Source organism: Parasteatoda tepidariorum, chromosome 10, assembly GCF_043381705.1.
Source record: "Parasteatoda tepidariorum isolate YZ-2023 chromosome 10, CAS_Ptep_4.0, whole genome shotgun sequence".
NCBI lineage: Eukaryota > Metazoa > Arthropoda > Arachnida > Araneae > Theridiidae > Parasteatoda > Parasteatoda tepidariorum.
The window spans coordinates 27508947-27519681 of NC_092213.1; the positions used below are offsets into that span (position 1 = coordinate 27508947).

The window sequence follows — 10735 nt, forward strand, 5'->3', positions numbered from 1 at the left end:
GTGACCATTCAAAGTTTTAAGCCTTCAGAAATCATCAATTTTTAAGAAAAGATTTAAGTGGAAGGTGAGTTCTTTAGCAATTCCCATATTTTAATGATATCAAATTTATTTTGCCTCCCCAGATATTTTTAAATAAAGTTCTTTAAAGTCAGTAAGTTTGAATACGTTTTGTCACATATTTTTAATAATTTTATTATTGAATTAACTTTTTACAGATCTAGAATATTTTTATAATGCGATTTGAAAAAAAAAAGCAATTTAATCCAAGCTATCAAAAAACGCAAAAAGTGGCAATTAAATGAAAAAGAAGTATCAATATCTGCCATCGACTTAATAGATTTGAAGTAAACGTGGCTACTTAGTTATTAGAGTCTACCGGCTACTGACTTGGCTACCAACGGTAAATTTAAATATTCAGGTTTAGCACCCTAGGTACGAAATCGGAAGGCAAGGAAAGACCAGATAGTTTGATTTTTTCTAGGAAAAAAAACAATTTACAAAAAGTTTTTAATTTATGACTGTTATACACTATGAATCTTTATGAATCTTATACACGAAAAAAAATTCCGAATCAAATTACGGTAAAAAGTGTCGGTACTCAACGTAAAATCCATTTTCACTAAAAGATGTTACGGAGCGAAAATTCTGATGAACCATAATTCTTATAGTAATATGTACCCGTAAAATCACTGAAACACTCTAGTTAAATAAATATTACTGTTAAAATTATAGTACTTTACGGTAAAAATGGGTTTTACAATTGATGCACTCAAAGTGGTACTTTATACCATAATTTGATCTGGAACAAACTGAGTTTTTTACAGAGTTGTCTGCACAACTAATCAATGAATATTTTGATTAAATCTGACTGTTTTTAGGTCGAACAGCCTAGCTTCAACATACTTTGGAATCTTAGCTGCCCAGTTTTAGCTCACTTTCCTCTACCATTAAAGTGATTAAATCTATTTAAAACTAAATATCTATATGGAATCATATTAATATGTAGTTCAGCACGCTTGATATGACATAATTTAAACTGAGTATACTTTGAATTTGTGTTGCATTATAATTCATATACAATATGGGATGAACGTGATTAAATATTTTATTGTTTTAATGAGATGACTTTGAAGATATAGAATTTTATTTTTAAGAAAAATTAATAATGATGCATATACAAAGCCGCATATAATTTTTTTTGTGAAACATAAAGAAAAGGAAATGTGCTTTTTGTATGATTCTCAATATTACAAATTCCTACTAAATGAGGTAAAAGTATACGACATAAATCAAACCTAAATCAATTAGAGTGGGAGTTGATTTTTTTTTCAAAAAAGCTTTGCTCATTAAAATGAAGAAACAGTCTTTTAAAAATGCATTCTATTAGAGTTGTATAGTCCATGCAATATCAGATTTCTTCGGAGAGTAAAAAAAAACCTTGTTATTCAGAAAATATTTCCTTGCGACATTATTTTGAATAATGAAACGAAATGTAAACCAGACAAATAAATATAATTTCTTCTGATTTTATATGTTTTAAAATTACAGCAATCAATGCACTGAAATAGAGTGATGGTGTTATTATGGTTACCATAAAGTGTTAGCTTTTCTGGCAACCTATTATTTAAGTATTGTTCGGAATGAAATTTGGAAAATTCAGATATTATAAAATATTTTGCAGTTTAGGATTTAAACAAAAGCGATGAGAACTTTCAAATACATATTATATTGATAAAACAGTGTTAGTAATTATAGAAAATTTATTATGAGAGAATATTAAAATATTTTAAATTTATGCTGCAGAAAAATTTACGGTATATATATCAGGTCTTGTAAAAGTTGCGACAAACTTCTAAGGTATTTTTTATTTATTTTATAACCATCGTCACATCAGACACAATTTTTGAGTTTACGACTACCAATGTTCAACTTCATGGCCTTGTAATTCTGAACCCAATCCAGAAGTCAAGGGAAATCCTGGATCAAATATTGGGAGAAATTTAGCTCTGTGGACGACTTTTTGATGGAACTAACCCGCATTTATGTTACATGAAAAGGAAGACCACGGGAGCCCCCACGATTAGCCTGATGGCAAATGGATTCTAATCCATGATTCGCCTACCACTGAGGTCATTTAACGTCAGCACTGTGGTCAGTGTAAGACAGATGCGACCAGCCAGCGCTGCGATTCGAACCCAGTTCGCGTCATTGGAAGGCGAACATTCTATCTCCTGAGCCATCGCGGCTCAAAATCTTCCCACGCCGGGAAATGAACCCGGGTCTCCTGGGTAAGAGCCAGGTATCCTAACCACTAGACCATGTGGGACATTGAAGAGATTAAAGTACATCATTATTAAAAATTGCATAAAGTCGATGGCCAAAATTGACATTGTACGCAACTTCCTTATAAAGAGCATAATGAGCGGATGGAATTATAAAGAGCATAATGAATGGCGTATGAGATCATTTTTAGGCATGGGCTCTTATACAATTTCAATCCTGATAACATAACGTTTTTAAACGTGTACATCCTCATTACCATAGTTTACCAGACAGTGGGCTAATACCATCCTCTGAAGATTTTCCATAACGTCTTCCGATGTATCTTTGATCCCCAATTCTTTTCATTAATTGCAAGAAAATCCACCGAGTCAGCCTATCTCAACCACGGCCTTCCTCCATCTCTTGTTCCAGTGGATTTGAAAAGCAGCATTTGTATTGTCATCCACTCATTCGAATCACGTGGACCATCCAATTCCTTCTATTTATTTTTATGTATTTAATAATATCGGGTAGTTTATAAATATTGTACAGTTCAAAGTTAAATCTCATTCTTCAGTTATTGTTTTCATTAACACCACCAAGTATACTCCGCAAAATCTTTCTCTCAGATATTGCGATACAATTTTCCTCCAGTTTTGCCATTGTCCAAGCCTCAGAAGCGTATATAAAAACTGGCCGGACAAGAGTTTTATAGATCAAGAACTTCTTCTTCAATAAATTCTAGAAAGAAACCTAGATTTAATAAATCTTATTTACACTTGTATCTTTTATATTATCTTATTATAAATCTTATTTACAAAAGTGGATTGAATATGTCATTTTTAAAAAGAGAGAAATTGTAGCTTGGAGACAGAAACCGATTGCAAAATTGAAATCAGCAATAGGAAAATAGCAAAGATCTGTTAAAAAAATATCACGCAGTGGAAAACAAAACAAAAATGCTCCCCCGTGTTATTTATACAAATTTATTTATTTTACTGCCATCTCGCAGAAGACAATAATAATAATAATAATTATTATTATTTTATTCATTTTATATGCTGGCGAATTACTTCAGTGATTGCGTATACTTTCTTAAATGACAATTTTCTTTTCTATGCGCTTTAAATCTTTATTACAAGCTATGTTTTTTCCCATTGCGGTTTTAGTATTTTCCAGAACTAAGATTTACGAAATGGCTATGAATGGTCTGGTTATGCTATGGATAAAAATCACCTCTTAGAATTTCAATTTGCTTGTAAATTTGTTTCTGATCAATCTGAAAAACCTATAAAAAATATCGGAAGAAATGTAAGTAGAGAAACATGAATTATATGTAAATATTTATTTAGTTAAAATATTGCATTTTGTTCAACATTAAATACTTATGGCGACTGAAATCTTTAAGATTTAGGACAGAAAAATTTCACAATGAGTATTAACGCTTGTCCTTGTGTAATCTTATAAATATGGAAGAAGACGGACGCTCAAAGTAAGCCATAAAAGCCTCCGTTATTGCTATCTAGGATAATTTTTATTTTCGACTATGATATACTTTTCTAAGGCTTTTAAAATCCACTTAAAATCCTTTATAATAATAAAAGGAACAGTTTGTGTGGGTGTGCCTGTCTGTGTTTCTCTCATAACTCTAGAACCACTTGTGATTTCGTCCTAAAATTCGGTAGAGTAAGCAGGATGCAATTTTAGTCCTACTTATCTTCGGACTCATTCGAAATTATAATTAGATTATTCGTGAAAGATGTTGAAGAATATTTTCCCATCACTTTAATACAAGCCTTTGTTTTAAATTAAACTGCAGATTATTCTGTTTCTTTTTCTTACATTTATACAGCAATGCCAGTTTTGTTTGGGTCCCGCAGTGGACTGATCGTTAAGACACGGTTTCCAGCAGATCACCGAAGTCAAGCATCACTGGCTGCGGTCAGTGTGCGGGTGGGTGACCACTTGGATCAGTCTGCGTAGGGACCGAGGGTGTGCGGTATTGATCCTCGTTAAACTGTTCTACCGTAAAGTGCTCAACTTCGCGTGCAGGTCGTTGGGCTACCGAAGCAGGGATGCCATCCCCTCTGCAGAGGATCAAAATTGTGATGGCATGTCTTCGGATCATCCTCAGGGATGTTTCCCAGACCGTCGCCAATAGGCCATTGTGCAGTTCTAGTGCGACGTAAATTAACAACAACAACAGTGATGTTTGGTAATTTTCAGCTCTGTTTTCTAAAGAAAGGAGTTTAAGGTGCACTTTCTGCTGATAATTTCTTGCTTTTGGTTATTGGTAATTTATACAGTTATCTGTATCAGCACGTTTCACGTGTTTATTTATTCCTTACAGTTACGCATTTGGTAGGTTTTTCTTTAAAACTGATTGAAATAAAGGTGTACTAAAAAACAAAATTGTTGCAGTTATTCGCTTCAGGAACCCTTAAAAAATCTCCAAACTATTATTGACGCCATTGATGAATTAGTACTACTTTTATTGTGGTAATGAGTTCTATTTTAATAGTAATAAATATGCTAACATAATTATTTATTATAATTACTGTGGTAATAGTTCCTCTACCTCCAAAAGGGTAAATTTGCACCATAATCAGTTGGTCGCGAGCAGTAGCATCATGCCAAATGTTCTGAATTTAGTTAATCTCGTTTTTTTCTTTAGGAATAAACTTTTAAATATGTCTTTTGATAAATTTCATAATGCAAAGCCACCGTGATGATCAAAAAATAAATAAATACATACTTGAAACGATTTAAATTTCTTTAATTGTGTGTCTCTATGGATTTTTGTGAATTATTTCGTAGTGTTTATGTTGACTTATGATTTCTTAAACCTTTCCCCTGTACAAAGAACGGGTATTTAGCTTTTAGTCAAATTGACATATGCTTCGATAACTATAACAATAATGAGATGACTTGCATAATTATTGTATAATTTGTGTTACAATTGTTGAACATTAAATATATGTAACTCAAACACTCTCGATGTAAGTTTCGAATGAATATCGATTCAGTAGATTATTTGAATTTTAGTAGATATTCAGCTGATTATTTGATTTCAGTAGATCCATGTCAAATGTAGTATGGTATAATAATATATTCATGCATTATTTGCTATATTTCACCATAGTTTTAAATTGGTTTGTGAAAGACATATGATTAGACAGGAATTAGAAAAAGGACAATACTTGAGAGAAATTGCTCAGAGCAACTCAAAAAATTCTATAATTGCTTTTGTCTCCTAGGCTGATTTTTTTTCTTACTACTATCTTAAAAATATTTTGAAGTAGTTGCAAAATTGTAAGGCAAGTCTTTTTTATCAAATCAAACGAGATTTAATTATAAAAATACGTGCCAAATGGTTGCGTTGAAAAAGTATTTTGGCAAAACTCTTACAAAATAGTACACGGATAAAAAATGAAAAAACTACCAAATCTGGCAAAAGTTACCGTGTTTCTGACTTAATAGCAGCACCCAAAAAGCTCGTCAATTTTTAAGAAAAGCTGTAGTAATGCTATAGGTAAAATTAACAATAAAATATGGTTTCATTTTAACATGATTCCTTCTATTGAGCCTAAATGTGGTGTAATGAGAACGATAATTTTGAACACTAGAATTTTCGGTAAATCTTTACCATATGAAAGGAAAAATTACCTAATATATGGTTTAAATACTGTATATTTTGGATTTATGATCCAGAACTCTGATTTTCTTTTTACCGGAGATGATATTAACGAACAGTGCGATAATGTCATCAGAATTATTCTCTCCGCGTGTAAGCAGGCTGTCGTAGCCTCAGTATTGCATTGTTTCGATCATAATATCGTAGCATCGAAAAGCGTTAAAGCTTATATTAAGTAAATTATGTTCGCGTTATATAAGCAATTTTTGAAAACTGTTCCCTTATTTTTCAGTATCTAAGCAATTATTAATGAAGTGCTATTTCTTTAAAAATTTGACCTATCTTTTGTGTTGTCCAATATATTTGATGATATTAAATTAGGATATTAAATGAAACAGCGTAAGAGGTTTCAAGTCCCCTTATCTAACGGTGATTAGCAAAATTATTTTCAAATTTAAAAATTTTAAATTTTCTAATTAATTTTAAGCGCAGTATTCGATACTTAGTTGCAACATAATTAAATCAGGAAGTGTGATATTAAATAAACAAATGCGAGCTTTAGGATAAAAATAGACTTCAAAAGTTTAAACAATTTGTGTACAAAACACTGGTGTATGTTAATGATGCTTTACATTTTAATAATGCTTTATAATAAGCATTTGTTTTCATGAATTAAAAGAAATACAAAATGATAATTAAAGTCGTAAGTCATTAATTTCAGAAAGTATAATTTAACTCAGTTTTTTTTTCAACTTAAATTTTAAATTTAAGTAGTAAATAATAAATTTTCGAATTAAAATTTAAATCATTTTTCTATTTTAAATAAATCAAAAAATAAAATTTTTATTTCTTTTGCAATTATGTTTATTATTATATATTTGCGTTATGTACTAATGTTTACTATTAAAAGGAAAAGTAATTTTTCTAATTAATTTATGAGTAACATGTATTTTTTCACTTTAGAAATTATTTTTTCGGTTGTTTTATAGTTTTCGCCATTTTTTTCCCTCTAGTTAGGAGGACAATTGTGAAACCATTTTAAAAAACTAAGCATGCAATTAATATTTTTTTGGTTAATGCGCACGTAAATTTGTATACACAATTTGCAAATAAAACCTGCTGTTTTTAAGGCGTTTAACAAAAAGAAAATTAAATTAATTAAAAAAGAATGAATAAATCTTAAATGTTTTAGAACTTCTTTTACAAAAATTTAATGCATTTTTAAGGTTTATTTTAGGTTATATTGAGGTGTCTAGGTTGATTTGAGGTTTATTCGAAGTTGATTTCAAAGACAACCTTAAAAGATCAACCTTTCATGGTGTATGAAGTCGTTTCACGCACACTTGTGGTTGTTTTAAGGTTGATGGAAATCTACTTTTGAGCAACCAGCTTTGAGAGGTTGATTTTGAAGTGTACGAATTTTTTTTTTATTCGTTTCAAGCAAATCCGTATATTTGAGGTGTGAATAATGTCAACCTATCTAAACTAAAATTATTTCTGAGTTATATATAAGGTAGATTTTGTAAGGTGTAAATGAGGTTGATATTGAGGTTAATTTTTTTCCAATGCTCACCTGGAGATAGACCTACGTCATACATTAAGCGACATGAAGTCAATATTCCCTCTCAACTGAAGCAGAAAGATATATTTGACAAAATAAGTACTTCATATGTTTTATAAATTAATGAGTTGAAAAAATCGACATATTTAGATCAATATTGACGACATGGTTCAAAAATACACGATTGATATGTCCGATATCAAAAATAAATATTTATTACTGCACATTGTTTGAACCTTTGTCATGGATTTAATTTTGATAACGATAAAATTATTTCCACTCCTGTCACATCACTCATCGTGATGTTCTGGAATATTTTTTACTTCATATAAATGCCGATTTATTCCTTTAAACATGAGTTACCTACCCTTTCTAAATGACTCTTAGAAATGCATTCTATTTCTACTATCTTGTTTTTTTTTAACACTTAATCCGTATATTCGTTTGATTTTCACCATTTTTTATTTATTTATTTATTTGTGTTTCTATTTCAAATCTGTTTTGTTTCTGAATCTTGAGATTGGGAGCCTATTTATGGGTACTCGAAGCATGTAGATTATTCCACCTTCTTATTTTAATAAGTAAATGAAGTGTTTAACTTATGTTAGGTTGATACAATGTTGTTATGTAATTGAATTGAGCAAAAAAAAAAGAAAGAAAATTTGGCGATTAGATAATTTTCCTACCATTTGCTCTACGTTAAAGCGTTTCTAGAGCGTTTTCTGAACTGCACACACTTTATTTGAATAATGGTATAGCTCGTCTAACTCAACTAATTAAAAAATGTAGTTCACCTTGATTTCATGTCTAGACAAATTATTTAGTACACCTCAAGCTTTTTCTGGCCGCTAAAATACAACGAAAACAGATCAATCAAGATACAAAAAGCTATAGATTTATTAGCCTTCAACCAACTGCGAGTTTAGCCAAAAATGGTAAAATGTTTCTCCTCTAAACACTATTTTCCCATCTAAATACTAGTAAGACCGGTTTTGCTATGCAGAGAAGACTATAGATTAAAATATGAGTTTTTACGTGCGTCTGTGGGTTAAGACTAAAAAAATGGAGTCGTACTACCATACAAACGAGTCCTCGAACTAATATCTTGAATATGATATAAGCATAAATTGGTCTTACCATAACTTAAAAAATACATTTTTTAAGCTAAAAAATTAAATTTTGTAAACGTTATTTTTTAAGTAAAATTAAATTTTTTAAGTAAGTTTATTTAATTATTAACTCAGAAATTAAATTTTTTAACTAATATTTTTTAATACTTCAATGTTTAAAACTATTATTAAAACAAAGTGTTTCTTTAGCAAATGTATTAAAATACTGTTATTACCGTTATTTATTTCACACGTTTATAATTATAAATAATTTTACGTTCTAATCTTTAGCATATAAAATTTCTATTTGATCTCTCAAAAGAAATAAATGCTGCATTCTTAGTAAATACATTCTTAGAAAATACATTCTTAGAAAAAAGATTTTTTTTATAAAGATCGAAATTAGATTTTTTTATATTTCGGGAATTCTGAATTTTATTATGCTATAAAATAGTTATTAGATATTTAACTTTTATTGACAATGAATTTCTGAATATTTTAAAATTGATAGATGACATTTTTAATTATCGGGAATCGTGAGTTCTTGTTTACTTTAGGATGGATATTACATTTTTATTTTTTTCTGAACAACGTATTTCAACATTTTTTTAGAGAGAAATTTAATTCTTTATATTAGATGAACAATGAGTTTCTGCATATTTCAAGAATAAGTTATTTTTCGATTTGCCAGAATAAAAAACTTCTTCATACTTAAAATACGGGGATTAGTTTTTTTCTTTGAACAACGAGTTCAGCGTATTTTAAAATAAATGCTAATTTTTTACTATGTAGTTTCTCATGTGCCATGATATAGATAATAAATATTTCAGGAATTGTGAAATAAAGTATGGTCAAAACTACCGGAATATAGTAAATTTACCATGTTTTTGGCTCTATGGGAACACCAAAAAGCTTGGTGACTTTTACCCAAGCTCTTTGATAATGAGTTTGGTAAAATAAATAATAAAATATGATTTATAATCAGTGATAAAATTTCGTAAATGGGGTAAAAATTGGTAATGGATATCTTAAATCATGGCATAATCAAAAACCATTTTTTCGGTCAAATTTGTTTTTCTGTTTTGCATTTTTTATTGTATGTGTGGTAATAAAAAGTATGATTTTGAAACCAAGGATTTTCGGTAAACCGAAAAAACTGAACATAACCATATGAACCATATAAACTGAAAAATTACGAGACAAATGGCTTAAATACCGCAGATTTCGGTTTTAATAACCAGAATAGGTTTTTTTTACCAGAAATGTCATTATCATATTTGTCTCTGTGAGAGAACGATATTTTTCTCATAATTTATGATAAGAATTGCCTTTTTTTAAATTTGTGCGATTGAAGAATTTCCCCATACTGTTAGCTGTGGTGATTAGATTTTTTGTCACATGACATCAGAGAGAGACAAAAAATTTAATTAAAAGTTTAAGGGTGTTATTTTTGATTTGTTTAAAATAATTTAAATCCTGAAAAACATGTGTTTCAACAACACAAGCCGAGAATTAACAACATTTTAATCCCTAATTTTCAACCAAGCCACCATTTTTATTTTTTTTATAAAAAAATATTTTCTTAACTGAATCACGGCAATCACTGAAATCAGCGAAATGAATAAATAAAATATATCTCATTTTCATGATTCAAAGAAACATCGTTCAACTGAATATACATCTCAGATTTCTTTTTCATACTTTGTATGCATACTTTATTTCTAACATAGCAAGTTTGTTTCCGTATACCAATTGAATATGATAAAAATGATAAAACTTCTTAAGCAAAAAATTGAAAACATTGAAATTTTACTGAATTTATGAAACTTATTAAAGTATGAAATTTTTATACCCTACCAGAGGAAATAATTATAGGCCTATTAGGGGGCCCACAATGTGGCCCTGAGGGTTACTAAGAAAGTGTGTTGAATAGCGTTAAAATGAAGAAAATGTATGAAATTATTTCTTATATGTGGCATGATTTGAAATCGGAAACATCCAAAACTATAGTTTAAAAACGATATATATTTCCATCCAAAAAAGGTAAGACCTTTTTTTATATATTTGTACAACAAATTAAAATAGATACATGAAAATTGGATTAAATGTGCATTAAACATCACTTTATAACTGAAAATTGTTTTACAAACATACAACGATATTCATGTG

General features: G+C 29.5%; 1 non-coding gene across 1 annotated transcript; it reads right to left on the bottom strand.

Moving 5' to 3' along the window:
* Positions 1 to 2254: 2254 nt before the first annotated feature.
* TRNAK-CUU (transfer RNA lysine (anticodon CUU)) lies at positions 2255 to 2326 on the bottom strand. Its single transcript has one exon. It is a non-coding gene; the product is annotated as a tRNA-Lys (tRNA).
* Positions 2327 to 10735: the final 8409 nt, after the last annotated feature.